The sequence below is a fragment of the Fukomys damarensis genome, unplaced genomic scaffold, assembly GCF_012274545.1.
Source record: "Fukomys damarensis isolate Sample0158 unplaced genomic scaffold, DMR_v1.0_HiC HiC_scaffold_31, whole genome shotgun sequence".
Taxonomy (NCBI): Eukaryota; Metazoa; Chordata; class Mammalia; order Rodentia; family Bathyergidae; genus Fukomys; species Fukomys damarensis.
In genome coordinates, this window is record NW_022900943.1 from 14,943,987 (window position 1) to 14,971,677 (window position 27,691).

Here is a 27,691-nt window from a genome sequence, read left to right on the forward strand (position 1 = left end):
CTTTGTACCGCCCTCTCCCGCACCCTTAAGAGAGGCTGGTACTGTGAGGCCGGTAGGTAGCGTCTTCCTTGGGCCTCTCCAACCGGAAAGTGAAGAGCAGGGCGTCTGAACCTCTGGTGCTGGCTTGGGGTGCCCATCTCTGTCGGAGGCTGAGATACCATTTTGCTAAAATTTAGATGTGTCTAAGTGAAGGAGTGCGTGCGTGAGGGAGCCGGGGAGCGCGCGCGGTTGTGGCTTCTCTGAAACAGAAGAAGACTAAAATAACCCAGTCTGGGATGAGGAGGAGGCAGTTTGCTAGCGCAGTTCTGCATTCTCTCATCACCGATTATAGATAATTGCTAATTGCACAAAATGATAGTTTGAGGGCCTATAATTAAAAGCTTAACCTTTTCTGGTTTGGGGGGCCCCTTAGATTTATTCTTGATATACTTTTATTCAGTGGCAAGGCTTAGAGAAAGAAAAAAAGGAAGCAAAGGCAACACTCCTAGGAATGAGTGGTTTTTGCTTTGTGCTTGACAATGCCTGAGCCTATAATTGGGTCTTTGTGTACTTTAGTTTTCTTGCACCCTTTCCTCTGCCCAAGGGGAAAAAGGAATCGTCTACTGTGGTCTGTTAAGCAGCTAACAAGAGAGGCGGGGTATACTGAACTATTTCTCTTTGTAAAAATCATTTATAAATATATTTTTTAGAATTCGCTTTTATCTTGATCAGCTCAGTCGTAGCAGACTTCAATAATACTGTGTCCTGGCTGTTTTCTGCCTGTGATCTGAGGAAGAATTACCTCCCAGCTGTGTTCTCCTTGCCCTGGTTCTCCTGGGCATTTGTCAGAGGGGATATTTATTTAAGAGCCATCTTGACCCAGGAGACGGACCCCGTGGTTATATGGTGGACAGAAACTGCTGCTGCTACACACATGTTGCATGTGAAACAGGTGAAATGTGTGCTGTGCCGTAGTGCAAATGCAAGTCAGTGTGTTTCACTTCCCAGGTACTGAGGTGAGAGGGTCAAGCCTCAGGGCCAGTGTTCTTGGGTTCTGAAAAGCTTTACAGAAGACAAAAGAGGAAAGGGGTGAAATCAGTATGAAAAGGCATGGCATTAGTAAGCAGTCATGTGGTTTGTTTTTAACATTTCACTCAGGGAAAAGTATACTACAAGCTAAATACTGATATGACACAATGAGATTTATCTTTGACAAACATGTATTATGCTTTCTAGCATAAATAAACTGTTGGCAAACTGAGCTGCACCTCTGTGTTTCAATCCTGCAGCTTTTTTTTGTTTGTTTGTTCAATTGAAAGGAAGAACAACTTTCATACAATGTATGATCGGCTGTGTGACTTGGAGAAAGTCACTGGTCTTCTCCGTGCTTGCCTTCTGGCTGGTAAACTGGGAGCAAAAGCAACGCACATAATGTCGCAGTGTCCCATGGCTTCAAGAGGCAGTTCTTGAAGCAAAGGGTCGACTAGTAGACAAAAAAGTGCTATATGGAGGAGGAAGACTTTGTTTGATATGGAAAATAACCAGTAACTGAAAGAGTAAGTGAGTCTTGAAGAGTGATTCATGTGCTTGAACTGACGGGGCTGGAAGGGGCTGACACTGCTAGCTTCCGGAAGTGGTTAGTAAATATATAGGCAATCTTACTTGCTCCCAGTCTGCCATATTTGTTTCTTTGTTGAAGCAGCACACACCGACCATCTAGGGGAGGCAGATGCTATACAAGTTAGCATATAGACACTTTTCTGAGGCCACTAGTGATTGAATAGAACCTTAGGGAGCGTCTACATAGGTGATTACAGTGCCCCATGTATGGTGCTCTGATCCAGAGAAGGTGCTATGATTATAGTTTTATAGGAGTGGGGCTGGAAGCATCATTTAGTGGTAGAGCACTTGTCTCACTGTATGAAATGGGTCCTAAATTTAATCTTCAGTGCCACACACACATACACACACACACACACACACAATGCGACAACAGAAGGGCAGCTCATCTGGCCGAAGAGTACGGGTATCGGAAAAAGCTTTCTAGAGTGTTTTTCTCTGAGCAGAGTGAACTTCTCATGTTTACCAAGCAATTCAAATTCTCCGTACTTCTTGACACATTGTGGGTTTGCACTCCCTGGCCCCCTTACAGTTGGGTGCATTGAGAGACTAACTTTGGCCGATTTGTGAACAAGTTTCAGGAGCTGCTGTTGCACTGGGGCATTTAGTTGCTTGTGTGCATCATCTTTTTGTCTGCATCGTGACAAGAAACATTTGAGAAGTGGCTGCTCCATTAGCCCAGGTGACTGAATGAGCAGACTCACTCACAACTCCTCATTTGAGTATACGCATATCTCCCTGCTCTCTGCATGTCTCTGGCAGTGGTCACATACAGCAGACGAGGGTCTGTGGGCCAAATCTACCCAGGAGCTTGTTTTTGTATAATAGCCTTTAAATAAGAATGATTTTTATATTTATGCAATATTGCACAAAAAAGGAAGGGGAGGAGGAGAAAGAAAAAGTAGAGAGTATATTGCTTTTAATGTCAAAAATATCTAGCCCTTTAGAGAAGAACAACTTGCCAACTTTTGACATAGAGCAAGTAAAAGATAAACTTTGTTGTCATTGTTTATTGAGCTTTATCAATGTGCCATAAGCGATCATTTGTCCAGCTAATATACTGGGAAGAGGGAAGGAAGCCCGTGTGTTCCAGGCAGTGCAAGGATGCAAGATGGTCCGGAGGTTCAAGAGGACTAATGATGGGAAGCAGAGGATTCAGGATGCTTCAAGGGAAAGAAGGCAGAAAGAAGAAAGGCTTTCGGTTTTATTGAAGCGTGCGTGGCCTTAGGATAAACTTTGTTTAGACACCCGACAACTCATTTCTTTCACAAGGGTACTCTGGCAGTGGAATGAAGAGTAACTTATTTGGCAGGCAGGATAGAATAATATTAGATGAAGAAAAATTAAAAACCCTGGTAGTGGGGCAGTAGGATAAAGAAAGGAGAGGAAGACACTGCTGTTCTCAGTATAGACTCCTAGCCCCCTTGGAGATTCAGATTCACTGGGTCAAGGGCAAAGCCCAGGAATCCATATCTGTAACTTGATTCTAGTTCATGATTAGGAAACTCTGAAAGAATGACTTCTTCAGTGCAGTTTTTTAATGCTAAGGAGCTTTGCTTCTGTCAAATATGTATACATTTCTCCAGTTTCCCCAAAGGGAGTCAGTTAGGACAGAAAATGCTAAGGTTAATGCTTGTCATTTCCTTTTCTTTAAGGCCATTACACTAATAAAGATGGGCCTCTGAAGTCATATGTAAAACAGTTCGATAATCTGTAGCGCTGATCTGGACAACCTCAGCATCACCATTGAAAAGAACCATCCCCTTCTGAAATATTGTGATGCTAACGTCCCAGGCCTCCATTGCAGCATTTTCTTACTGTGTCGCGGCCTGGTGAAACACATAGGGTTCACTCTTCTGTCTCACAAACAGAACCTGATGGTAAGCAGCGGGTCACACATTTCAGTTTGCATCAGAAGCACTTGAAAGGCCTGCTTAGATACAGATCTTGGAAGTCCCCACACCCAGTGTTTTTGATTGAGCAGGTTGGTGTTAGGGCCCTAAGCATTTGAATTTCCAGAAAATTACCAGAAGTAGATGACATTGGTCAGGGATCAGGTTTCCTACTTTCTAAAGCCATCTGTGTAAACTTCCTCCTGGAACTATGTCCTGTGATTGGTTCAGGACCCCACCAGTCTGCCTCTGGCTCTTTCTGGCCCATTGTCTGGACTCTGATAGTCCTCAGCACTTACCCAAGCTGATTCAGTCATTGTGACACTCAGGTCTTTTGTTCGGAACTTTTAGAAGGGTCTTGTCTTCTAACTAATGTGTGTGGGCACAAAGCCAGTGCTGCTTCAGCCGTTTTTGCTCCAGTGCAGGAAGTCAAGCTGAGATGAGACTCAATGGTGGAGAAGAGGCAGCTGGGAGAATCAGAAACAACACCAGAAGTTGTGAACCTGAGCCCAGGTCAGCTTGTCCTGGAAGCTGCCTTTCTGGGGGGACTTCACACTTACGTGAGCCAATGTTTCCCTTTTAATAAGTCCATTCAGATTGACCTCTTACGTCTACCTAACTGACAGAAGTGTCAGCGTGACGGATGTAATGTGCTTAGGATAAAGCAGTAGACGAGACTGCACGTGTAGCCACCCAGTGAAAATGACATGGTGAGATTTTCCTGGAGAAAGAGGAGTATGGAGATTAGGAACTACTGTCTTAAATGCTGTTTTCTTACGCATCCTGGCCAGATCAACTGCCCACCTCTACTTCAACCCTAAATCAAATGTTTAATGTGGACTTATTACAAATGAACCACTTATAAAAATCCAGTAAGAACAATTACTTCTTTAACTCCCAAGGCAAAAGGCAATTTTAGAGACTGTTTTTAAATAATTTCAGAAAGTAGAAATACAGCCAAGGGAGGTAAAACTAATCCATAGTTGGAGAGAAATTCCAAAATGGGTTGAGTATGAGGCTCGACTGTTGACTGGTTCTCAGCTGAGAACACTTAAACCCCTCAGAAAGCATTGTCATTGTCATTTGACACTGGTCAGGGTCTGCAGACATTTTTGATTGTTATACCTTGATAAGAGGTACTCCTGATATTTAGTGAGTAGAAGTCATGGATGGAACTGAGTACCCTCTGGTGCACAGGGTAACCCTCCAGAGACAGTTGTCCAATTCAAAATGTCAGCAGAGCCACCACTCAGATATCATGGTCTGAACTTAAGACATGACTGTGTAATATGTGAACCTCTAGGGTAGGTGGGGGATGTTTATTTAGGACTTGGGTGGCCTAATAGAAAGATATCCTGTCTTGAGACAAGTAAAGGCCAGATGGTCATAACCCAGTCAATGACAGGTGAGAATGACATGCCAGAGGAGGGACTAGGTAGATTTAAAGCCCTGAGAGAGGCAAAGCAAGTCAGAAGTCACGTAGTTTACATTGTAAGTAGAAGCCGATCAACAGTGGACACATTCTGGGTTGAATTGTGAACTCCTCAGTGTTTTCTATTTAGCAGGCTGCTCGATTTTGTTTCCTTTTTTTTTTTTTTTAATGCAGGAATGAGGTGCTGGACCACTTTCTGGAAACTGGTAATTCCTATGATTGTTGTCCCAAATTTGATTGTTCTCCTTTATCACAAAGGCAGTTTAGAGGAAGTTTTGGAATGTAGTGCTTCAGTGTTTAAAACATGCTTAAAGTAGGAGTTTCTAAGGAAATGGAGAATTGGTGGTCTCTGATTGAAACATCTAGATATAAATTGTAAGGACATAAGAATTTTAATTTGCAAGTTGAAAGACAGGAAGTTCTTAAGTATAATTTCACAATGATAATTGCAGGTTTTTGAACTTCTTAAGGAACTTGGTAGATATGTAGCTGATGTATACAAGGCTTTCTTTCTTGAGTACTTGTATGGTTCAAATTCATCTTATACTGCTGCTTGTACTCCTCGAGGGACTGAATATATATTCTTCTATCCTGGCTCTCCGGAAGGGTTTTGTCCTAGCATGTCTATGCTGCTTTAGAAACACATTTACATGAAGTTCTAGAGTTAACAGGATCCATATCTGGAATGGAAGGGAGCCCCAGTTCTTGAGCTTGCTTTTAGAATTATGTGGTAGATTGAGGAACAGCGGGTAATTCAGAATTGCTGGCAGATAGATGACAAGGAGGGTATATCAAGTGGTAGTTGAGTACAGTGGAGGAAGTATGATGTTTGGGTTTTTATTCCTAACCAGTAAGCCACCAAAAGTTGTTGATCTAGAGATAATGGGGTTGGCTATGTATGTTTACAAATACCTGAGGTGATTTCCCTATTTAGGATCCCAAAGATGCAGCCACCCATTGTGTAGCTGAGTCTTTGTGCATTGCACGCACAGAGGCGGTGCAAGTCAGTGGTGAAGATAGGAGGTGATGAAACCAGGCATCTCAGTTCGAAGCTTGGCTCTGGCACTAGCCATGAAACTTGAGTCAACTTATTTAAACTCTTTCTATGCATCTGGCTTTTTCTTTTTATCCTGAAAAATGGGGTTAGCCACAGCACTTACATTTTATAAGGATTAAATGCATTTGTACAATTAAAGCCCTTAGAACAGTGCTTGGCATATGGTAAATTGTCAGTGGTTATTAGCTATTATTGGTAATAATGATGACATTTGCTTCCGTTGTTGTGATGGCGATTATGATAAATAGTTCCTTGTGAAACAGAGGCAAAGGTATTACAGATATGGATCAGGATTTGAACAATAGAAGGCTATTTATGGATTGATTTATTCACTTACTGTGAGACTGAGCCCATTTATTTATTTATTCACATATTATGGTGCTGGGGACAGAGTCCAGGGTCTTAACAGCTCCTTTTTTATTTTTTACTTTTATTTTGAGACAGTCTCAACAAGTTGCTGAGTTGTCCAGGCTCGGTTGAATTTGCAGTCCTCCTGTCTCAGCCTCCCAGAATACTGGGATAGATTATAGGCACATGCCCTATGACACCCAGCTGAGGCAGTGTTTTTTTTTATTTGTTTGGTTGTTTTTTAATCTTGCCTGTGTATTAAATTCTCCAGGATAGCCTATAAGGATATAAATTCTGGAGCCCTACTCTGGTGTAAGTGTTGGGAATCAGGCCTGGGCCTGAGCATTTTGAGGCTTCCCAAGGGAGTCTAATGTGCACTCTACTTGTGAATCGCTTGGTGTCAAGCCAAAAGCTCTGCCCCGCGGCAGTAGAGAAGGAAAGCTGTGGGGGAAAATTTGAATGAGACTTCACTCATAGAGGAACAGGGATCTTGTGGCAGCTGCTGCCTGAGAAGCAAAAGCAAATCACTGGCCAGTGTTTCAAAATATCCTCCGGTCCTTGGTCTGCATGTCTTGCTCTTGGCCCAGAGTCTCACACCCAGCTGGATTTGTCAGCTGTAGGAGAGCCAAGGACCATGGGAGGTCAGAAGCTGGGCACAGCAGACTGAGAGGAACCCAGCTGGCGTCTCCCTACCAAGTGATGGATTACATATCACCAGCTCCGTGCCTTGTGAAACAGTCTACCAACAAGGGCTTGTGGCGCAGCCTCGTGGGACCCACAGTGTGCCAGGTGACTGGAGGGCAGCAACCAGAGAGCCGTGGGGCCGCTCCTGGGGAGCAAGTGGTTATAGTTTTGTTGGCTTTTTCTGTGGAGCCAACTCAAGCTTGTTAAGTGGTAATTGACAGACCTCTCTTCTAAGGAAGTTTCTCTTGGATTTGCTGCCAATAGGAAGTGTATTATTTCTCAGAGTACTATAGCATTCATTTATCGAGTGCCCACTCAATTATGAGGAATGACAGAGTTTGCCATCTAAGAAAGGAAAGACCTCTTAATGGTTCCTAGAGTCAGAAGTCTGGAATAAATGATAGACTGATCAAAGCGTTAAAGAGATTTCATTGTGATTGAAGCCCTTTGAGCAGGATCTGAGTCTTCCACTGAAATCATGAAGGAGCTCTTGAATGAGTTGTGTGGGAGAGAAAGTATGTTTTTGAACATAAAAGAATTATGGTTTCAGCTGATAGAAGAACAAGCTTCAGGCTGTGGTTCTTTTGCAAAACCATGGCAAAAACAAACAAGATTCAGTGGAAGTTTAAACTATTTGGAGATCTTAAGAATTATGTTCCTCTACCCTAGGAGAAATTGAACTCTCTCAGAAGGTATATTACAGAAAATTTAGGCATCTTATTGCTTTTCTTAATGAGTAATTCATGAAAATGAGAGGTATAAGAAGCTTCACCCCTTCAGAGAGGTGAACTTTTCTGTAAAGTTGAAGAATTCATGGTTATTTATCCAAATTGAAGGATAATCCATGATTAATGAACCAATCAGTCCTAAATCAGTCCAAAGTGACTTGGCTTTACTTTTTGGAAGAAGATGATGGGAGGTGTAACAAAAGGCTGAACGAGACCTTCTAAGCGAGCACATACTACACTAGTGAATGTAAAGAGGTACAGACTTTATTTACCTGGGCAGAGGTGAACTGTTGGCAAGTAAGAGGCCATCAGTAGTGAACAAAGAAGAAGCAGGGAGCCTGGCGTGGTGGCCCACGCCTGTAATCCCAGCACTCTGGAGGTTGAGGCAGGAGGATCTCTGTGAGTTCGAGACCAGCCTGGGTTACATAGTGAGTTCCCGGTCAGTCTCAACTACATAGTGAGACCCCCCCCCAAAAAAAAGCAGGAAGCTCTATAGGCATTGGAAGAGGGGGGGTCTGGCACATCTGGCACATACAGGGACAGAGTGGATAACTGTGGTTGGGGTCTGTGCAGCGATGAGGGCAGATGTGTGGATATTTTCAGGTGACTTGGCCTTGAGAAGATGCTGTACTTTATAGTTATTATCTCTGTGTTGGAAACATCCCATCCTGTGTTCTCTGATCTATCTGCTCTGAGATAGCCTGGCTTTTGTGTGTGTGTTGTGAGGAGGAGACAGCACCTGCATCAGCTGCCTGTTTTGTGTGGTTTTGTTTGTTTTGTTTTTTTGTATCTTGTTAAACTGTAGCTTGGAATTAAAGAGCATATTTATTAACCATTTCATGACCAGCTCAAGCCTGACATGAGCACTTTTGGAAGCATAGATTATTTTAGACAGCTAAGCTAGTTAGAAAATATTATAAGGCAGCCTCAGCACAGAAAATGGTTGAAACACATTTAATTGCCATTTAATCAATATTATGTAAGGGACTATATTTGCTGTAATCTTATTGGTTGATCATAGTTTTATACTACTTCATGATTTCCCATTAGATCAACATTGCATAAGTGACTATACTTGTAATCTTACTAGTTGACTGTAGTTTTGCCCTACCTTGAACCCCCTCACCTCATGGCTTTGCTCAGTGAAACACCTTTGAAAAGAGGAGTAGATGGGCAACCTACTTCCCGTCCCCCTTCCGTCCCTCTTAGACAAGCTACCTTTCTCTCAATAAACTCTTCCTACTCTTAACCTCTGTTGTTCTAGAATTCATTCCTCACTTTTAGAGAATACGAACTCAGTGTTTCAGACATCTCGCAGGTTGGGAGATAAGGTATTCCCCTTAATTGGTTTACTGGATGCCCTATGTCAAGATCAGAAGTCTCAGTGTGGGTAGACAGGGAGGGGAGATGTTGGGATGAGATGGGGGAGGGACATACCTGAGACTTCTATTGCCTTTCACATTTGCCTTTTCCTTTCTTAATCACAGCACCCAAGGTCATCAGCATGCTTCTTTTTAGTCAAACCTACTCCTATTCTACTACAAGAAGTACCCTGAAGATAAAAATTTATGGTTTGTATACATGCAGGGCCAATCCTAATGGTGCGATTGAGTGGATACATAGGTATTTTTCAGCATATTCTTTTTGTAAACTTGAGAACAGTACTTTTCAGGGAATAAGCAACTACAAGAAAGAGGATTATTGTTTAGTTTTGTCTCTGTACATTTCTTCCTCCCCACTTTCTCTCTTTGCTAGGATTTGCAAGAAAGAACAAAGAACAGAAGGAGAGAGGATTGAATGGTAGAAACACTATTCAAAACAATATGTTTAGACAATCTACAAAGGTTGTGGGAGGTGATCCCTTCATCTTTGTATAGCAACTTTGTAGAACTGACCTGGTTTAAGGAGCAGTTTTCTACACGTGGAAAAAAAATAGCTGTCTTGCACCCTGGGAAAAGACTGTCTCAAATGTGCCTGTTGGCTTTTCTCTGAGTAGGTTCAAAGTATCCTTCAGACATGACTTCACTACTCTCCGGGAGGAGAATGTGGACTGACCCGAGAGAACAGTCTCTTTGTAGCAGTTCAGAGGAGCTCAGGCACAAAGCTGAGTCCTCGCCAAGTCTGTGCAAAGTGTCCCCAAATGGTTCGAGTCCTCATATTCACACACAGGAGAATGAGCATCAGTACTTAACAAGGCTAAGTGAATTCTAAGGGAGATCTCCTGCTGAACTCACACTTACAAAAGGCACATGGTAAATTTTGATAGATTCATACTTACTTCTCCCAAATGGCCCTTCTTGAAGTTGATACTCATTTAATACTTTTTTTCCCCCTCAAGCAAGGCAAACATAAAATGAGGAAAAACCACAGATACCAGGTCATATTTATGTTACTATGACTTAGCACCAAATTGATGCCCCAATCACAGTAAAGCCTGGAGTCTTACAGGATTTTTTGAGGAGGGGAATGAAAGCATTCTTTCTGCTTTTCTGATTATGATCTTGTAGTAAAGTAGAGTAGAAATTCTGTTGATAATGTGAAGGAGGAAATGAAGCAACAGTCATAATTTGCTATAGTTAGAGCTTCTTTTTCTGTCTTTGCAAGAAAATTTTAATCACATCAAGTAAAAAGTTGCTTGTTTTCTCCTTGTTAAATCTTCTGTCCCACCCAACCTTGTTCACGCTGCTGTTGGGTTGTCTTCAGGGATGTCAGGAGTCTCTGCCCATGAAAAAAGTTCATAGAATATGAAGGGAAATGAAGCTGTGATTTGGGAATCTATTATCAGTTTATTAAATCAAGTTTATTTCAGGAGATAATTCCTTGGAGATATTATCAGAAATATCGCAACAGGATTATTTGAAAAGTGAAGGTGAAAGCAGGAACTGTTTATCAGGTCAAATTCCCTTCTAATTTCTTTTACCTCTGTTATGAGCTCCTTCAGTTTATTTCAGCAGACAGATCTGATACCCAGTCAGAGAGGGTAGCTATTCATTTAACCTTTCTTTTCTCCCTTCAGTCCTTTTCTTCTTCTTTTTAAAATTCTACTTTTAAATTTGTTATTAATATTGATGGATAAATTATAATTGTATCTACATTTATAGGATAGTGTTTTCATATACATAGGTAACACTGCATGAGTAAATTAAGCAAAATAACCATCACCTCACATATTTTCTTTTTTTTATGGTAAGACATTTGAAATTCAATCTTAGTTATGTTAAACTATAAAAATATACTGTATTACCTATAGTTAACCTTGTTCTATAGATCTCAAAACCCATTCCTCCTGTCTAAAACTCTGTACCTTTTGATCAGTAACTCCCCACCACCCCAGCCTTTTTGATAACTGTAAGAATGTTATCTTCTTAATTACCAAAGTATCTCCTCTAGGAAACATTACTAGCCATGTAAATCTTGCTCAGCTATAAATACTTATCCTGTATTTAGACTTGGCAGTGTTCACACTGGGTTTAGAACCAAAGCAGCAAGTTGACAATTCCTTTCATGTAGTTAAATGGATTGTGGAAGGGCTCTTTGTGTTTTTCTACTACAATACTCCCTTGTTAACTTTTGAAAATCTTCTTGAGGGTATAGTGGATATCATTGATTTATTTGGACTGAATAAGTGACTGTGATGTTTTGTGGCATGTATTTATAATTCCACTGCCAAATTAATCTTCTCACCTCTTCCTGTTGTACATGTTATTGCTGCTCAGAAGGTTTCGGTGGCGTTCCTAAATAAATGCGTTAACGTGGGCATGGAGAGCCTCCTTCCCCCATCCATGAGCTCCTTGTCTTCTTTCCATACAGAACCCCCTGCTGTAGTCATGTGTTTTCTCATAGTTACCTCAACCTTGATCTCCGCTGTTATGTGGGAGAGAGCCTGTGAACATTATTGTTATGATGTACTTGTCATATTCAGTAGCGCTGGCATCACAAAAGCACCACTCTTTGCTCGTCGGGTCATATTGGATTTTGACCTTTTCTTCAACTGTACAGTATTGCCATTGCTATAATGTTGGCTCCCCGGCCATGGAGCCTGCCCCACAATAGCCTCAGCATGTACTTGTAGGCCCCTTTCAGTTACTGTAGATAGGTAAATTAATTAGATATCTTGTAGACACTTAGACAGGGCTGGCCCTCATGGAGCCAATATGAAGAACAACTGAGGCATGTTCAATGGTTAGCATTATAAAAAAGAAAAGAGGTATTACTTCCCCTAGAGATGAATAGCAGTGATTGACATTCTAAATGGAGAAATTCCTTGTACATGACTTGTTTTCTCATTCGATCCCATTGAACCAGTATTATCCGGGTAACTCCACTTGTAACCTTACTGGTTAGTCATAGTTTTGTTCCACCTCATGCCCACCTTGTAATTTTCCACTGGGTCTTATAGTTTTGCCCCACTTTGTACCCACCTCACCTCATGGCTTTACTTATAATCCACCTTTGAAAAGTAGGTTGGTGGGCAACCCATATGCAGGTCCCTCTTTGTCTTTCTTAGATGGAAGCTATCTTTCAATATATTTTTCCTTCTCTTAACCTCTGTTGTTCTTAGAACTCATTCTTTGATTTTAGAGAACATGAGCTTGTGTTTTGAAATCTGGCAGGTTTGGGAGTTGCCTCTGTTACCTCTATATCACAGTGACCAGTGAAGGTAATCTTTACCCAGCATATACATATCGGACTTTCTGGACTCCTACAGCTCCTAATGAAACCTGAACTCAGATCTAAAATGTTGCCCGAGTTCGACCCCAGGTACAAAAAAAAAAAAGTTAAAGTTCTGTCCTTTGGAGCACACAGAAGAGATGTGTCATAGATGCTGCACATTATACCTGAATGCTTGTATAACATGGCAGCAGTCTTGGGACTAGGTACAAGAGACACCTATAGTTTACTAAAGTTGTTTCTTTGGAGGAAGTTAAAAGAAAGGTTTTCCTTGTATAGTTTTAACCATGGAATGTGATTGTGTAGTTCATGTTCGTTGATACAGATAATGTCCAACAGGCTCCAGTCTGTCTGCCTGTCTGTCCGTCCATCTATCTATCTTCTGTCTATTCTCACGGATGGCCAGTCGAGGTGCCCATGACTCCCTGTGTATTCTGCCTGGAGATATTCCATTGTTGTATCAAGCAGTGCTTACCCTGGCTCCAGAAGCGCATAGACCCAAGTCCCTCATTAATCTGTGTGTGACTTCAGTCTAGCTCCCTGGATTAACTCTGAGGAATACCAAAGAGAGCCGTCCTGCCGAAGCCTGGGATCACAGGTGCCCACAGCAGAAGTGGTAAGAGGCCTGGCCTTTGCAAGATGAGATATCAGATCTGTGAGAGACATTTGTTCTACTGTGGTGAGGAAAGCATCCTAAAACTGATACTTTTGAAGCTTCTGGCTCTTCTGCATCCTGTCCAGGGCCCTTGAGTTTAGAAATGAAGGGTTTAATCAGCCATTGGTGTGGAATAATTCCAAGCTGAAATTTTCAGCCCCTAGATAAAATTTTCAACTACGTAGCCATGACTCATTAATAAACAACTGAGCATGCAGGACATGGGAGTTTGTGTGGGCATGTGTGAGTTCATGTATGTTTTAAAGGATTCTTTTTGTGCCTCAGAGTTGGGTATGATGGTACACACCTGTGACCCACACATTCTGGGAGGCTGAGGAAGGAGGTTCAAGCCCAGCTTGGTGATTTAGCAACAATCAATCAATCAATCAGCTGAGAATGTAGATCAGTGTGAAGGCTCTGGATTCATTTCCCAGGAGCACGCTCAGTGGCACATGAATACACACACACACACACACACACACACACACACAAATGGATATGCACAAAGGATTTCTAGCTCAGACTGCTTATAAAATGCTATCTGAATTATAAGTAATGTTCTCTTTGCTTGTCCAGAGGGTGACTCTGGTTACCTTGTTTAAGTAAGATTCATTTCAGGAGCGCGCTCAGTGGCACATGAATACACACACACACACACACACACACACACACACAAATGGATATGCACAAAGGATTTCTAGCTCAGACTGCTTATAAAATGCTATCTGAATTATAAGTAATGTTCTCTTTGCTTGTCCAGAGGGTGACTCTGGTTACCTTGTTTAAGTAAGAAAGAATGCATTTTAAAAACAATACTGTAGAAGGGGATCATTTGACTCTGAGATAACCGCAACATTTTCCATTTTCATTGCCTTGTATGGTATGACCTGTACTAGCATTTGGGCTCAAAAGCTCCTTTTTTTTTCAGGGGTGGAAATAGATAATTCTTGCTTTACTTCTTCTTGTTACAACATTTCAGTTGACCCTGAAGAGAGAATATATTTACAAATGAGTGTTGGTTTTGGTGGAGTGCCCAGTGAGGTTTTTGCTATGATAGTGTAGGGTAGCAGTTAGTAAATTTGTACAAGTGGCTCTCCTAGGAAGAAAGGAATGAAAAATCTTGATCTTTCTTCTTGTAATTTCAGGTTACAGAAACCTTCAGGGTGGGCTGAGTGACCTAGTACCGTGGGCTAACTAAAGATCTTTGTGTTAAAGCCCTAAAAATGGTTGTGAAGGCATGAGCAATTGTGCTAGATCTTTCTTGTTTCCAAAAGCCAAGGATTCTGCCCTGAGTACATGGCTTGAGTATGTGAATTTAGAGAGATGGCAATGAGATGCTCAAGTCATATTTGCCATGGGGAATCCTCAGGAAGAGATAACAGAGGGCATGGAGTTTTTTTTACCTGGAGATCCGGGTGTCCTAGACAGGAATTTGCACTGTGGTGGGAGAATATGTAGTTTGCAATACTATCAGTTGTTCCTTTATTTAAGAAATATCTCAAAATTCTCCTTCTCTGTCCTGAAATAAAAATCATGGATAGCGTGTATGTGCGCGCACACACACACACACACACACACACACACACACAATCAACAACAAAAAAAATCAAGATAATGTGCTATGTGTGAGATGAAGGGGTAGTGAATGGAGAGCTGTTGGGTAAAAAGCAGCATGTGTCAGCCACATAGAAGGTGAGTTGTCATGGTCCCTTACTGCATGTGGCATCCCTGTGAATGTGGAAATCACCTGTGCCACCCGATGCTGGTATAGCAGATTGGAGACTGTCATGTCCCAAATTCTGGGGTTGTTGGTGATATGATTTTCTGAAGGGGTGAGCTACAACTGGTGATGTTCCAAGCAAAATAAAATCAACTTTCTCTTTACTAGACATGATAGACATGCATTCCTAAAGAATTCTGCTACATAAAAACACACTTTGCACATGGTATAAGAAAGGAGAAACCTTGACTGCTTCGTGGAAAATCTCTGAATATTTGAGTTGTATAAACCATTTTCCTCAATGACTAGAACATACCACCTGCTTTTCAGGATGTATGAACTCCAAGGTCCTGCACACAAAAACCCAACAACACAGGTTTAGGAACTGTGACGATGCAAATGTGCCCTTGTATTTTCAACACATCTTTTGAGGGTACTAATCTTGTCATTGAGAAGAGCTTGCGTAGAGATCTAGCCTCACCCATACTGCCCCAGACATTGCTGGATGTGACCATGCCTTTGATTAAGGGCACTGGATAACCAGTGGAGGACCTTTATGAGATTCATGGGATACCAGGTTTCTGGCTTAATTTTGTTTTTCAAAGCAACCATTTTCTGTGGGAATCTGTTAGGATCTTCTGGAATCAAAAGAGTGGGCTTGAGTTCTGTATCTAAAGTGGGAGAAAGCAAGACTATTGGACCCTTCACCAGTGAGGAAGTACGTGGGCCTTTTGTGATCTATCAGAGGTGAGTGGGCCATGGAAAGAGAGCCTGAACTTTCTGTTCTTCTGTCCTGTCCTGTCACGTTTCAGAGTGTAGAGTGGGGAGTTGGAGCGATCTAGGATTAAATCCTATTTTTGCTTTCTAGTTGCTGTGTGACCTTGGACAGCTTACTCAGTGTTTTGAGCCCAAACACTAAAATGAGGATTGACCTATTGTGTTAGTCTACTACTATAGTGAAATAGATTAGGTAAGTTATGGAAAACAGAAATCTATTGCTGACAATTCTGGAAGCTGAGACGTCCAAGATGGAGCTACCAGCAGCTTCCGTGTCTGGGCATGGGGCTGTTGCTCCTAGATAGTGCTTTTTGAGTGTCCTCAACATAGTGTGTGCATGGGGGGTACTCACAAGTTCTTTTGGGCCTCTGTTTTAAGGGCATAATCACATGTATGAGCACTGAGCCCTCGGACTTAATCATTTCTCAGATGCCCTACTTAATAGTATTGCTTTGAGGATTATGTTTCAACATAGGAGTTTTGGAAGAACATAGACATTCATACCACAATATCTACTTGGAAGATCAGCAGTAAAGAATATCTTAACAAAGAGCTTTGCATGGTTCCAAGCACATGGTAAAATCTTACTCCATTTAACTGTTGTTGCTTGCGGTAGGTAATACAGTTGTCTTTCATGGATTTATTTCTGTGGGAAAGGGCCTTAGTTAAAGTTGATGCTATGTAAACTAATCCAGAGACATAGTACACCTTCACTTCTGCAAAAGGGGATGGATGTTTTTCTAGAAAGTAATTAAGGGGAAAACAAGCCAATGCTGGATCATATTGTATGCAGTGTTTTAAACATGAAAGCAAATACATTTCTCCCTGAACCTTAATACTTAAAAGTGTTCACTCTTAATAATTCACCCTGAGTTCCAAAGGATCTCTGAGTAACCAAGGTAGTATGACAGCACTCTGAGTAACCAAAGTAGTGACCTTTATACAGTGGGAGGGACTGAACTGCCATAGAACTGCATGTTGGCCACCACCGCTGTTGACTTGTTCGCAGCTGAGCAGAGTTGGAAATATTAGTACCAGCACCCTGGGAGAGAAATTCATGTGGCTGGTCCTTATCTGTTTTTCTGCCAGTGAGTATTAATGGGCCTGAATGGCTGATGCAAATAAATACCCAGTCTGGAATACACATTTTTCCAGGACAAACCACACAGAAAAGATGTTTGAATGTTTTTAATAAAAACATCTTGCTAGCTCAGAACTTCTTAAAGAGATCCAGCTTTCTTATGGAAAGCAGCCCAAGGTTCTTAGAGAAAATCCTGAAAGTTGGAGAAGTGTTATTCTTTTCCTTGATCACTGTTATTTTGCCAAAGAACATGCTGGCTGTCATTTTCAAGATGAAATGGAGTTCTGATCATATGCTCCCACCATTCTATGGGCAATTTAAAAAATTTGTTTTCCTTTGATAGTAAGACAAGCACTTTTCTTACAACGGTTCCATTTCATAAGGGCTTTAAGACAAAAGTATTAATAAATGAGGATTAAAGGGAAAAAATAGCATAAAGAAAGCGTGTGATTGTGTAATAAAAATTTAACTGCTTCCTACCGTAGCGACAAGAGCAGAGGAAAATCTTACTTGGTTACCTGATTTAAAAAACAGAGTTCTGTAGGCAAAGCTCAGTTGTTCCTGGCCCTGAGAATAGAGGTAAGTTTTCTCATGGTTACTCTTCAATAGGGTATTTGGGGCTTTTCTCTTCAGTTTCCTCAAATGCCTCACAGAGACTATCACCAAGTTGTATAGGACTGCTTTGAATAACTTCTTCATGGTTGGCATTTTGCTGCAGTTTAATTCTATCAAGGAAAAAGAAGTAACCTCCAGGCAATTGTCCATTTCTTCTACTCGTTTCAACTGCACTTTTTTGAAATAATTGAGAAGCAGAGTTAAAGGTTACATCTGATGAACACAAGGAATACAGCTCTCTTTGACAGATGTGAAAGGATACAGCCACGGGCCAAATCACTCACCAAACTGAGTAGAGATGATACCCTTATCAATATAAAAAGGGAGCCCAAAGATTTGGTGGCCAGAAGAGAAGACCACTCGCCTCTGCATGTAGAAGGGCAAGAGCATCGAAGACCATGCAGAAAATGTGAAGAGGAAAAAGAATATGTGAGTTGTATTACCTTAACCACTACTCACACTTGTGTATATTTCCTTTTAAAGAAACTCTTCAGTGGGTAATGTTAACACAATCAGGGTGTGCACATGAATTTATATCGCTTTTCATTTAAGCACCATAAAATAAGTTAGTACATTTTGTTTTGCTGGAGTGTGGGGGGTGTTGTAAGGCAATTCTCACCTTGGCTGCCGATCTCCTATAGAGTGTGTTGTACACCACATGTCACGAGTGGTACTTTAGAAAAACAAGAAAAAGAGGCCATTTAAAAAGATTGGGGATCCAGAAAGGGACCCAAGGAGTTTTGGGAGGTGAGACCCCCATGCAGAGAGGATTCAGCTGAAGTAGAATCAGGAGAAACATCTGTGGGAAGTCTCTTAAGGGAGTTTAGGGATTTCTTGCGGCTCCACACTGAATGGGCGATTGGAGAATTAATTTTATGTTTATCCCAAGATGGAACAAGTGCACCTCCTGACATTTAAAAAATATATAGACATTTGTAACATCTGCCTTTCATAGGAGATAAAAATAGAATATTTAGTGGCTCGTGATAATGAGAAATGCTATTTGGCAAGCTTTTATTTCTTTAAAACAGTTTTTCTAGAGGTCATGTTTTTCCATGGTCCACAAGTTTTCCTTTTCTTTGGAAGGGAGGGGGCAAAAGTAATATAGTAATTATAGAGGGAGACACAGGTGTTTCCTTTCCAGCCAGAGCACCTTGGCAAGCATTTCTTAATGACCTACTGTTCACGACATTTCTGGAACTTTAATACAACCAGGAATTCATTGAAGGCATGCCTTGACCTTTGGGTTTGGACACTCTTTGTCTTAGTTGCTTTCTCTCATTGCTGAGACAAAATGCCCAACACCTAAAATTAAAAGGAGAAAGGTTTATTTAGCTCACAGTTTTTAGAAGTTCCCATCTATAATCGGCTGGCTCCAAGGCAGGGAGGGGGCTTGGTAGAGAACCAGTTCATGGTGGACAGATGAAGGCAAAGCGGCATCTTTCTGCCCCTTTTTGCTACCGGGATTAGGGCGGTACCAAACCAGTCAGCATACTAGTTTAGTCGTCGCACACTTTACATTCAGCCACCTCTGAAAAAGCCACCTATGACCACATGAGGCTTTGAGGGGACATCTAGACCAAAACCATAACACTCTTTAACCATCTACAGATTTCTTTGTACCTTTATTGCATTACTTTGAAATCTTTCGCTTTTTCTGTGTTCTTTTGCATTAACTTCTCTTCCAGGAAGGGATGTGTGAATGTGTTTCCTTAAATTCTGGTAGTTTTCTGCTGGCCAGATGTTGTTGTAAAATTCCACAGTCTCCAGGGACTGTAGTGAGACTACCAGTGGGAGGACTAGTCTTTTTTATTTTTATCATCTGTGATTTATAGAAATTAGTCCCAGTCCGTTGCTTTGTTCTCTGACAGCCTTAAAAAGAGCAGGGAGGGATTCTGTCCAGGAATTGTGTCATATGATCCCTTTTGTAGTAACAGACTATTTCTTCTGAAGAAATTCCACCAAATGTGACTTTAACCATCTAAAATTGTCCCTTTCCAGGAAATGAATATGAGTATCTAAAACACATACCGAATTAGAAACTTGATTTAATTGAGCAGCGGGGATTGACTGGAGAATGGATTCAGTCTGCAGTTATGAAAACTTCTTTACCCAACATTCACTTAATGAAAGGAAACAATCAATACATTCGCTTCTAATTTTACCATTAACTATTGGCGTGTTAGAAGGGAAAAACTTTCTTTCTTCCATCAAAATGAGACTGGACTTTGGTGGTTCTAGTGTAACAGCTGCCAGTAGGTTGTCTGTTTTCAGCCGATACTTGTTTTTCAGAACAATCAGTGCAATATAGCTGTACTCCAGCACACAGAGGTCAATTTCCGGACAAACGCAGTCAGATTGTAAAGTGAATTCTTTTTTTTTTTTTTTCTCAATAGCTTTTATTTAAAACCAGAGAAACACTTCAGTGCTGGACTATCTGAATCAACTCGAAGTGTCTGATGACAGGTTCAGATGTTGAGCAGGTACCTGGAATTCTGGGAATATCAGTGGAATTTACCTGTTGACTAGCATCTCTTCTTTGGAGCTCTGGTGACAGCCTTCTTGAAAAGACTTCTCTGGGTCTTTCCCCAGATCCTAGCAATTTCTGCCTCTCTAATTGTGACTTCTAGAATTTTATCTTTATTCCTTTAGTTTGGATGCTTACAGCTTCTGATAGACCTGCTGTTCTAGCTTATTTAACCATGTGGTTCGCTAATAGTGTTGCAGGGTCCCAAGTCCAGAAGTGTCCTCCTCTTGCCCCTCATTTTCTCATCCCTCCCTCCCATCTCTTTGTCCAGCCCTAACCCCATCTGTCTGACCCACCCTCGTTTTTACTCCCTGTCATCATTTTTTTGTTTCTTCATAAAATATGTGATTAAAATGTAGCAAAATTATACAAAATGTATGATTAACATTTCAAAGCTGCAATTTTATTTTTAATGAAGTAAAATATTATAGAGAAAATTAAGGTCTTTTTTGGCATTTTGTTCTCATTTTCTTCTGCTTGCTCTTCCTTCCCAGAGGTAACTCCTATCAGGTATCCCGTAGGGACAAACAATTCATCTAATGGCCCCTCTCTGTCAGCACAGCCAGGCCAGTTGGAGCCCATAGGGGCTGCCTTTGTGCTCTGGGTCCTTAGTTCAGTAGATAGGTTGAGCACCTCTAGTCCAACATCTGACATCCACAATGCTTAGAAATGTTCAACACTTCTGGCCCCATGCATTTCGGATGAGGAACACTCAAATATGTGTGCCTAGATTGTGGCTCTGGATAGCCCAGAAGCAAATTTACTAAACATCTCCTAGCCAAAGCGTATGGGGAAATAAGCAGACTGTGTGTCCCATGGGGTAAATTTGTGAAGAAGAATTGAGTGTGGGAACTCTCACCGGGTGCAGCTAGGTCCTTGGATCCCACAGGAGCTGTGTCCACTGGAGCTCCATCTTTCTAGCTCTTGTATGTCTAAACACCTAGCTCCTTGGTGACTTCTAATTTACTTTCCAATGGACTTGACTTGGGTCTGTAGCATTCCTGATCTCATTCTTTATTGTTTTCTTTGTTTTCATGAGTTTTTAATGTCTATGGTTCAAAATGTTGGCTCTTGGCTGTTTCTTTATTCTCTAGTTGTGTGATGGTTTGGCTTTGATATTCCTAAATCTATACCATCTCCAAGCTTTCCTTAATCTTAGTCAAAGAAACTAACCAACTATGATGATATAGTTTCCGCATAATAATCCATCAGAGCAAGCTCAGAGATGTAAGGGCTGGTTGTCTACCAGATTAAAATTTGATTTTGCCCGTAGGTCCTCCATTATTGTTCCATTATTGCCAATTCTCAGGTCCTAGGGGAACAAATGTGAACCCAGAAAGCAAGGCACCACACCGTCCACTGCCAGAGAACTTGAGATAAGTCAGCATAAACTCTAATGGATAACCTGCTGCCTGGCAAGACAGATCTTAGCAGGAGTGATGTTGAAATTGGCCATTAGTTTCAATGTTCTAGGTCCTCTCAGTGCTGAGCCTGAGACCTGAAGCCCCTGCTCTCCAGGCCTCCAGAAGCTATTGACTGTGATACCAAGAATGTACCGAATGATGCTGGGCTAGTGCTGAGGATATGTGGGCGGCTTTGTCCCATTTGTCAAGGTCCCTCCACCTTGATTATGTGTTTACTGGCCAACTTGCATGCTTCTTCATGAGCTTCTTATTGTTTTACTCCTTCTAACCTTTCTTCCTCAACTTCTTTCCATTTCTTTCTTTCCCCTTTGCCTTGATTCATGGGTGTGCTTAACTTTCTTCCCTACACTGAATCCACTCAGCTTGTCCTCTCAGCTGGTGAATTACAGAGATACATAAATGGCGAAATGGAAAATATTGATCAGCCTTGTATAGAGCCTGCCAAAGTTTTATTCATCCCTTTTTACCTTTCTTCAAATACTAGGGAAATAATATAGCAAGTAACAGACTCCAACAGGCACCTGGGATTCACGTCTCATGCTGTAGATAATATTTGCTTCTGGAGATGGACTCATTTTCCAAAAAGATTATATTCCTAAAGAATGATCCTCTTTCTATGATTTTCACATTCCATTTTTAGCCTCATTTGGTCTTATGGGCCCCAGCGATTAAACCTGAGGTCTGTTAAAAAAAGAGTAGTTGCTCTACTTTGTGCTGTTGAGCCATCTCTATTCTAGGTTGTTACAGTGTTTGACCACTTTCATATCTTTTCAGGTTTCTAAGGAAAACAAACCAAATGATATCAAACAAAGCTAGGCCAAAATAAAATCATTCCAGATCCTCCTCAGAATTAGGCGATACTCACGGTTTAAGTTTCTAGCCAGAATGCTTAGTAAGTGTCTCTTCTTGGCTGCAGCAAGGCTGTCGGGTCAAATGTCACTGGAGCATCTAGCTCTCTGGACTGCTGATTGTAGCGTTTGCCAGCTGTGGTCTCTGGGGAAAACATCTAAACCAGTGGTGGTAAAACTTTTAGAGCTTTCAATGATAGAGACAGCCTGCTGCAGCACGCATGCCATAGGTTCACCATCACTTAGAGCCTTGAACCTCAGTTTTCTCATGTGCAAACCGAACCCATCTTAGCTTGTTACAGTTAACAGAAGTGGTGCGTAGAAAGTGCTTACCGAGTTGCTAGCATAGAATTAGCACTCAAGTGTGGCTGACTCCCAATCACTGCTTTTTTTGTCAGGCTTTTTTCTCTTTCTTCATTCTCCTCTTTCTACGGTTGTTCAAAACACAAGATTCTCCTTGGCAAGAATCACGTGTGTTTGATCTGGGCTTCCATCTGTTCTTGTTAAGTCACCCAGGGCAAAACATTCCACCTTTCTTAGGCTATTTCTGAAGCTAGAAATGATATATCCAAGTTCCTTTAGCACAGTACCTAAAGCACAGTGAATGTTCAGCAATTATTATGACATGATCCCAAGGATCAGTCTTGGGTCCTGGCTGAATTTCTGAGGTTCTGGCAGAGTTGAGATGCAGCTATGGTCAACTATAAAGTTTAGGTACATAGTAGTTTTGTTTTCTTTTTTTCATTAATTTTATTGGTACATTTTAGGTATACAATATGTTGATGTTCATTATTGGGAATTTGTACCTTTATGTGATACATCTTGGCTCTTATTGTTTCCCACATTCCCACACCCACCCTTCAACCCCTCCATTCACAAAGACTTTGTTTCCATTTTTTCCTTTTCTCATGTTTGTCCCTTTCCATCTTTCCTGTGTTCCTTTAGATGAAATCTTACGTCTTTCTCTAGGATCCTTTCATTCTAGCACAGTGCCCATCCCCAGCCCAGTCCCTCAGGAGGAGACAGGGATAGGCACCTGCCTTGGGCTCCCTCATGAAAGCTGCTGTTTAGTGGATTGGGAGAAGGGGAACTGCTTATCCTTTAAGGTAGGAAAAGGTTTTCTATCATTTTTTTCAATTCTCCACATTCTCGTTTCTTTTACTCCAAAACAGAAATAGACTCAAGAAACATCACTGCTTGGAAATTTTCCAAGCAGCTCCTTTGCTTTTTCAGTTAGTGGCATTAGCTGACAGTTCTTTGAAAGCAAAAAGCAGGATTTGGGCTTGGTATCAGGAAAAAGCCAGTATGAAGAGCAGGTGACAAGTGTCCAGAGATAAATGGTCTGTTTTGTAGATTTTCTCGAACTGATTTCCATTTAGCTGCTTTGCTAAACCTGTCTAGAATACAATCTATGTATAGGCCATTGTCTTTGTCCTTAATAAACGTGGACGCTCTAGTCACAGTGGTTCTTAGGTTGGTTTCTTTCTGCACTGATTAGGCTGAGCCCAAACCATAAACTGCAATATTCCTGTGTGTGGTTGATGGAAAGTGTTCACCTCTTCTCTCTAGTGCATGTAAGCCTCGTGACTTGAACATTAAAAGGTCAAACCTGGTTGTCCTAAACAAGAGCTCTTTGCCTTACTCACCAAGTCAACAGCGAGGGGTTCTTCCCCCATAGCACCGGCGGAGCGGTCATGTTCCCTTCACAACTTCTGGGCCAGTGTGGCTTGGAAGTGGAGGTTTTCTTCTTTTATCTTTTTCTATAGCAAGGTGACTCCGACTGGACATTTGTTTAGTCCTGACCGAGACACAGCACATTTTCTGAAGTGCTTTAAATTAGTGGGTGACACAGGTCATTCCCCAAGTCATCAAAACAGCGATTAACTCAATAACCATACCATTCAGCCAGCTGTTTCCCTGGGAATGGGAAATGGGAAACCAGTGCTGCGGTGTGCTTGGCTCAGCCGTGAGCTGCCAGGAAACACAACTAAGTATCGCAAGTGGAAATGCCGTTAAATATGACAGTTCAGAGAGCAGTGGATCGCTGTCTTTAGGGGAGGAAGAGGCTGAGTAAGACAAAGGGAGATGTATAGAAGGAGGAGAGAAAAAGGACATTTAGGTCTGGGTAGTATGTTTACAAATGATTATCTGCAACTTTTTAATGTTGCTTATTATATTGTGGATTGTTTAGCATATAAAGAAAAAATTCTGGCCCAATTTCCCCTAGGAAGTTAACATTTTTGGCAATGGCATTGTGTGAAATTGCTCTTATTATACATATTGTATATAATTGTATGCCTTTAAAATTGCACTTTTGGAATTAAATCATATTTTACATAAACACAAGAGCTAATTTCATAAAGGAACTGTGGAAACTAAAATTATATTTTGCATACTCCCCATTTCTGACCTGATCATTTAATGATGAAAACCCACACTTAAAACTAGAAGTCTTATACTTAGACAGAATGGTAGTAATCTGAATAAGGGCCCCACAGATATTGTAACCAAAGGCTTTGGACAGGAGATATCTGTCTAGTCATAAAATTAACACATGTACATGGATTGTTTTTGAAAAATACATTAAAGCATAAAGGTGAACATTACCAGTGTGATTCCACCATGAGACTGCTGTAAATTCTTTGTAATATATTCCTTTTTGTTTTAGTGCTTGCACTTTTCACATAAATCATACAATAATAAATTCACTTGTATCCTACTTTTATTTAAGCATCATTTGTAGTTTCTCATCTTTGAAGTTTTTCTTTCATTTTAACATAAACATGTCAGGGTATATATACTTACTGGACGTTTTTCCTAATGGTTGATGCTGTGGTGAATATTTCAGCATGTTAACCTTTGGTTCTCTGCTCTTTTCATTAGGATACATTCTTAGAAAAGAAAAGGAATTGATTTATTTAGGCACATGACATGTTGCCGCACGTGTTTTAGACAGATGATACTAATTTTCACTCATTAGTGCTCACTTGTGCTCCAACACTGATCTTCAGTGCCATTGAGTAGTGTTTTCTCCAGCCAGAGGTTCACCTCTGGATTCTCGTCGGAGTCAACACAGGAGCCACAAATCAGTAAGTAAGGCTATGACCAAACACTATCCCAAACCAATTAAATCAGAATGTCTGAGAATCTGGTGAAGGGAGGATAATTTATAACTTTAAAAGCTCCCAAATAATTGATAGGAGGTTAAAAACCACTAATTCCTTGAATAAATTAAAAAAATTGTGTTGTAAAACTCTCTTGGTATCCAGACACATGAGAATTTAACTAGTATATATTTATTTTGTTAGCTTGAAAAACATACTGTGAAATTATAAACCTGGCCAAAATATTTAGACTATAAGTTCATGCACAATTGTATCTTGGTCTCCATGGTGATTGGTTCCTTGACACCTCGTGGATACTAAAAGCTTTTGCTCAAGACATTCATAAAATAGTACAGCACACTATTTGCCCCTACCCCCCACATCTGTATACTTTAAATTATCTCTAAGTTATTTATTTCACCCAACGCAATGTAAATTCTGTGTAAGTAGTTGTTCTGTCATTCAGGGAAGTTTTATGATTTAGACCTTAAATGTCCCCCACAAATCTCACTTTCAGGTGTAGAGCCTGGTGAGGAGGTCAGAAGGAGCCAATCACTGTGAACTTGACTTGAAGGGGTGTGTCCTTGTCCTGGGCTCCTCCTTTTCTCTCTGCTTCCTGGCTGCTATGCAGAGAGCAGCTTTCTTTGGCCGTGCTCTTTACCTTACCATTTCTGCCTTAAAGCCAGAGTATCATGGACTGAATCCACTGAAACCATGAGCCAAGATAAATCTGTCATCTTTTATATTGCAAGTGTAGAGTATTTCACCCCAGCAAGAGGAAAGCGACTAATACAAGAAGTCTGTATATTTTATGTACAGCTTTAATTTTTTTTTTCCTGAATGTTTTTCATCAAGTTTGGTTGAATCTGAAAATATTGAATTCTTGGATATGGAGAAACAAACATAGTTGGAGACTATAAAGGTATTCCTGCACTCAAATTACATTTTACTCCCTCTTGCCAATTAGTTTTTAGGGAAGTTTTACGATGCCTTTTCCTCTTTTTCTTATTTCATCTGTAATTTTTTTTTACCTGAAATCCTTTCAAAGACAGTAAATTCCAGTCATCTTGCCTTTCGTACCCCTGTTTAGTTGTTTGAATATTTCATTTATTTAGGCATTTTCAATGCTAGAACATTATCAAATGCAAGGGTTCTGTTATGTCTTAGGGTAGCATTATTTTCACCCATGTCTTACTTGTTGTTGGGTAGATAAAAGTACTAAAGACCATAAATAGCCAGCAAGGTAAGCCTGTGTGTTTCATTGAAGGTTTGTTTAAACTCCCATGTTCAGGGTCTTGCTTTTAATTCAGTACCAGGGAGCCATCCCAAACACAGGTGCATGTGTGTGTGTGTGTGTGTGTGTTACTGGGGACTGAACTAAGGGCCTTTGTGCTAAGCTATGCCCTCAGTCTTTTTAAATTTTTTGTTTTGTTTCCTTGTTTGCTAAATCAACAAGTTGTCCAGGTTGAGCTTGAACTTTTCAATCTTCCTGCCTCAGCCTCCCAGAGTGCTGGGTGCTGAGACTACAAGCACGTACCACCAGTGCTGGCTTTGCTCATCCTGTTAGTATAAGCTGATATGTAATGTTCTGCTCTTGAAATATTTTCCTGTGTTGCCAACTGTGATCATGAATGTCTATAATCCCAGAAGCACACATGAGACAGACAGGAGGATTGCCTGGGCTACACAGTGAGTTCAAGGCCAGCCTGAACTACACAGAGACTCTGTTCCCAAAATTTTTTCCTTGTGTGTATGAAATAAGGGAAAAATGTTTTTTCCCTTGTTTACTTCAGAATATGATGTTGGGTGTTCACTGCTGTGGCCTTAATGGCTGTCATCTCAGTTCTGCCTTGCACTGGGCCTCACCCATCAGTCCTTCCCAAGAAGGACTCGCTGTGTACTTCTCCATATGCTCCTACTCATCTCCATGAACTCCTACCACGTGAGACTTTGTGTCATGCGATATGATCATATCCACTTACATACAGACTGAGCTCTGTTGAGGGCTTTGAGGGAAAGATTCTTTTCCTGTGCCAGTAGGAGCCTCTTTCCTAGCGCACTGTCTTGAATTCACATGTGGTACATGGACATTGGTGGTCATCTTGTGATTATGAAGCAGCAGATCTGAGAGAAAGATCAGGAGAATCATAGAGATGTAAGCTCTGATTGATTTGAGCTGCTGAACCAACACTAACCATTGTTGGATGCATACTTCTGGTGGGGGGAAAACACACCCTTAGTTAAGTCACTGTTAGATGGGTTTTCTGTTACTTTCAGCTGATAGCATTCCTGGTTCTCCCAAATATTAGTCAATATCACAGCTAGCTGTTGATTGTAGCTTGCTGCTTCCTACTGATTTCATGTAAAGCCTGAATCATAAAGGCCAAGGCTGTTCTTAAGGGAGGGGAGGCCCAACAACCTTCTCCCTTTGACTGTCTTTTTCTCCTCTGGCAGTGTTCACACTTGAGCTAAGAGCTGGGTAGTAAAGTCATTGCTCTTTGTTATCTGTCTCTCATTTTATATATATAT

At 41.1% G+C, this 27,691-nt stretch overlaps 1 long non-coding RNA gene across 10 annotated transcripts in view; it reads left to right on the plus strand.

The window, feature by feature from the left end:
* The window catches only part of LOC104873444, a 160,400-nt gene continuing 132,709 nt past the window's right edge, over positions 1–27,691 (plus strand). For 8 of the 10 annotated variants that reach the window (XR_004514861.1, XR_004514868.1, XR_004514867.1 and 5 more), the window contains exon 1: positions 14,644–17,688. This is a non-coding gene — a long non-coding RNA (uncharacterized LOC104873444). Of the gene's footprint in view, positions 53–14,643; positions 17,689–27,691 lie in introns of those variants that run through there. The other 2 variants (XR_004514863.1, XR_004514862.1) reach the window with 2 other exon arrangements.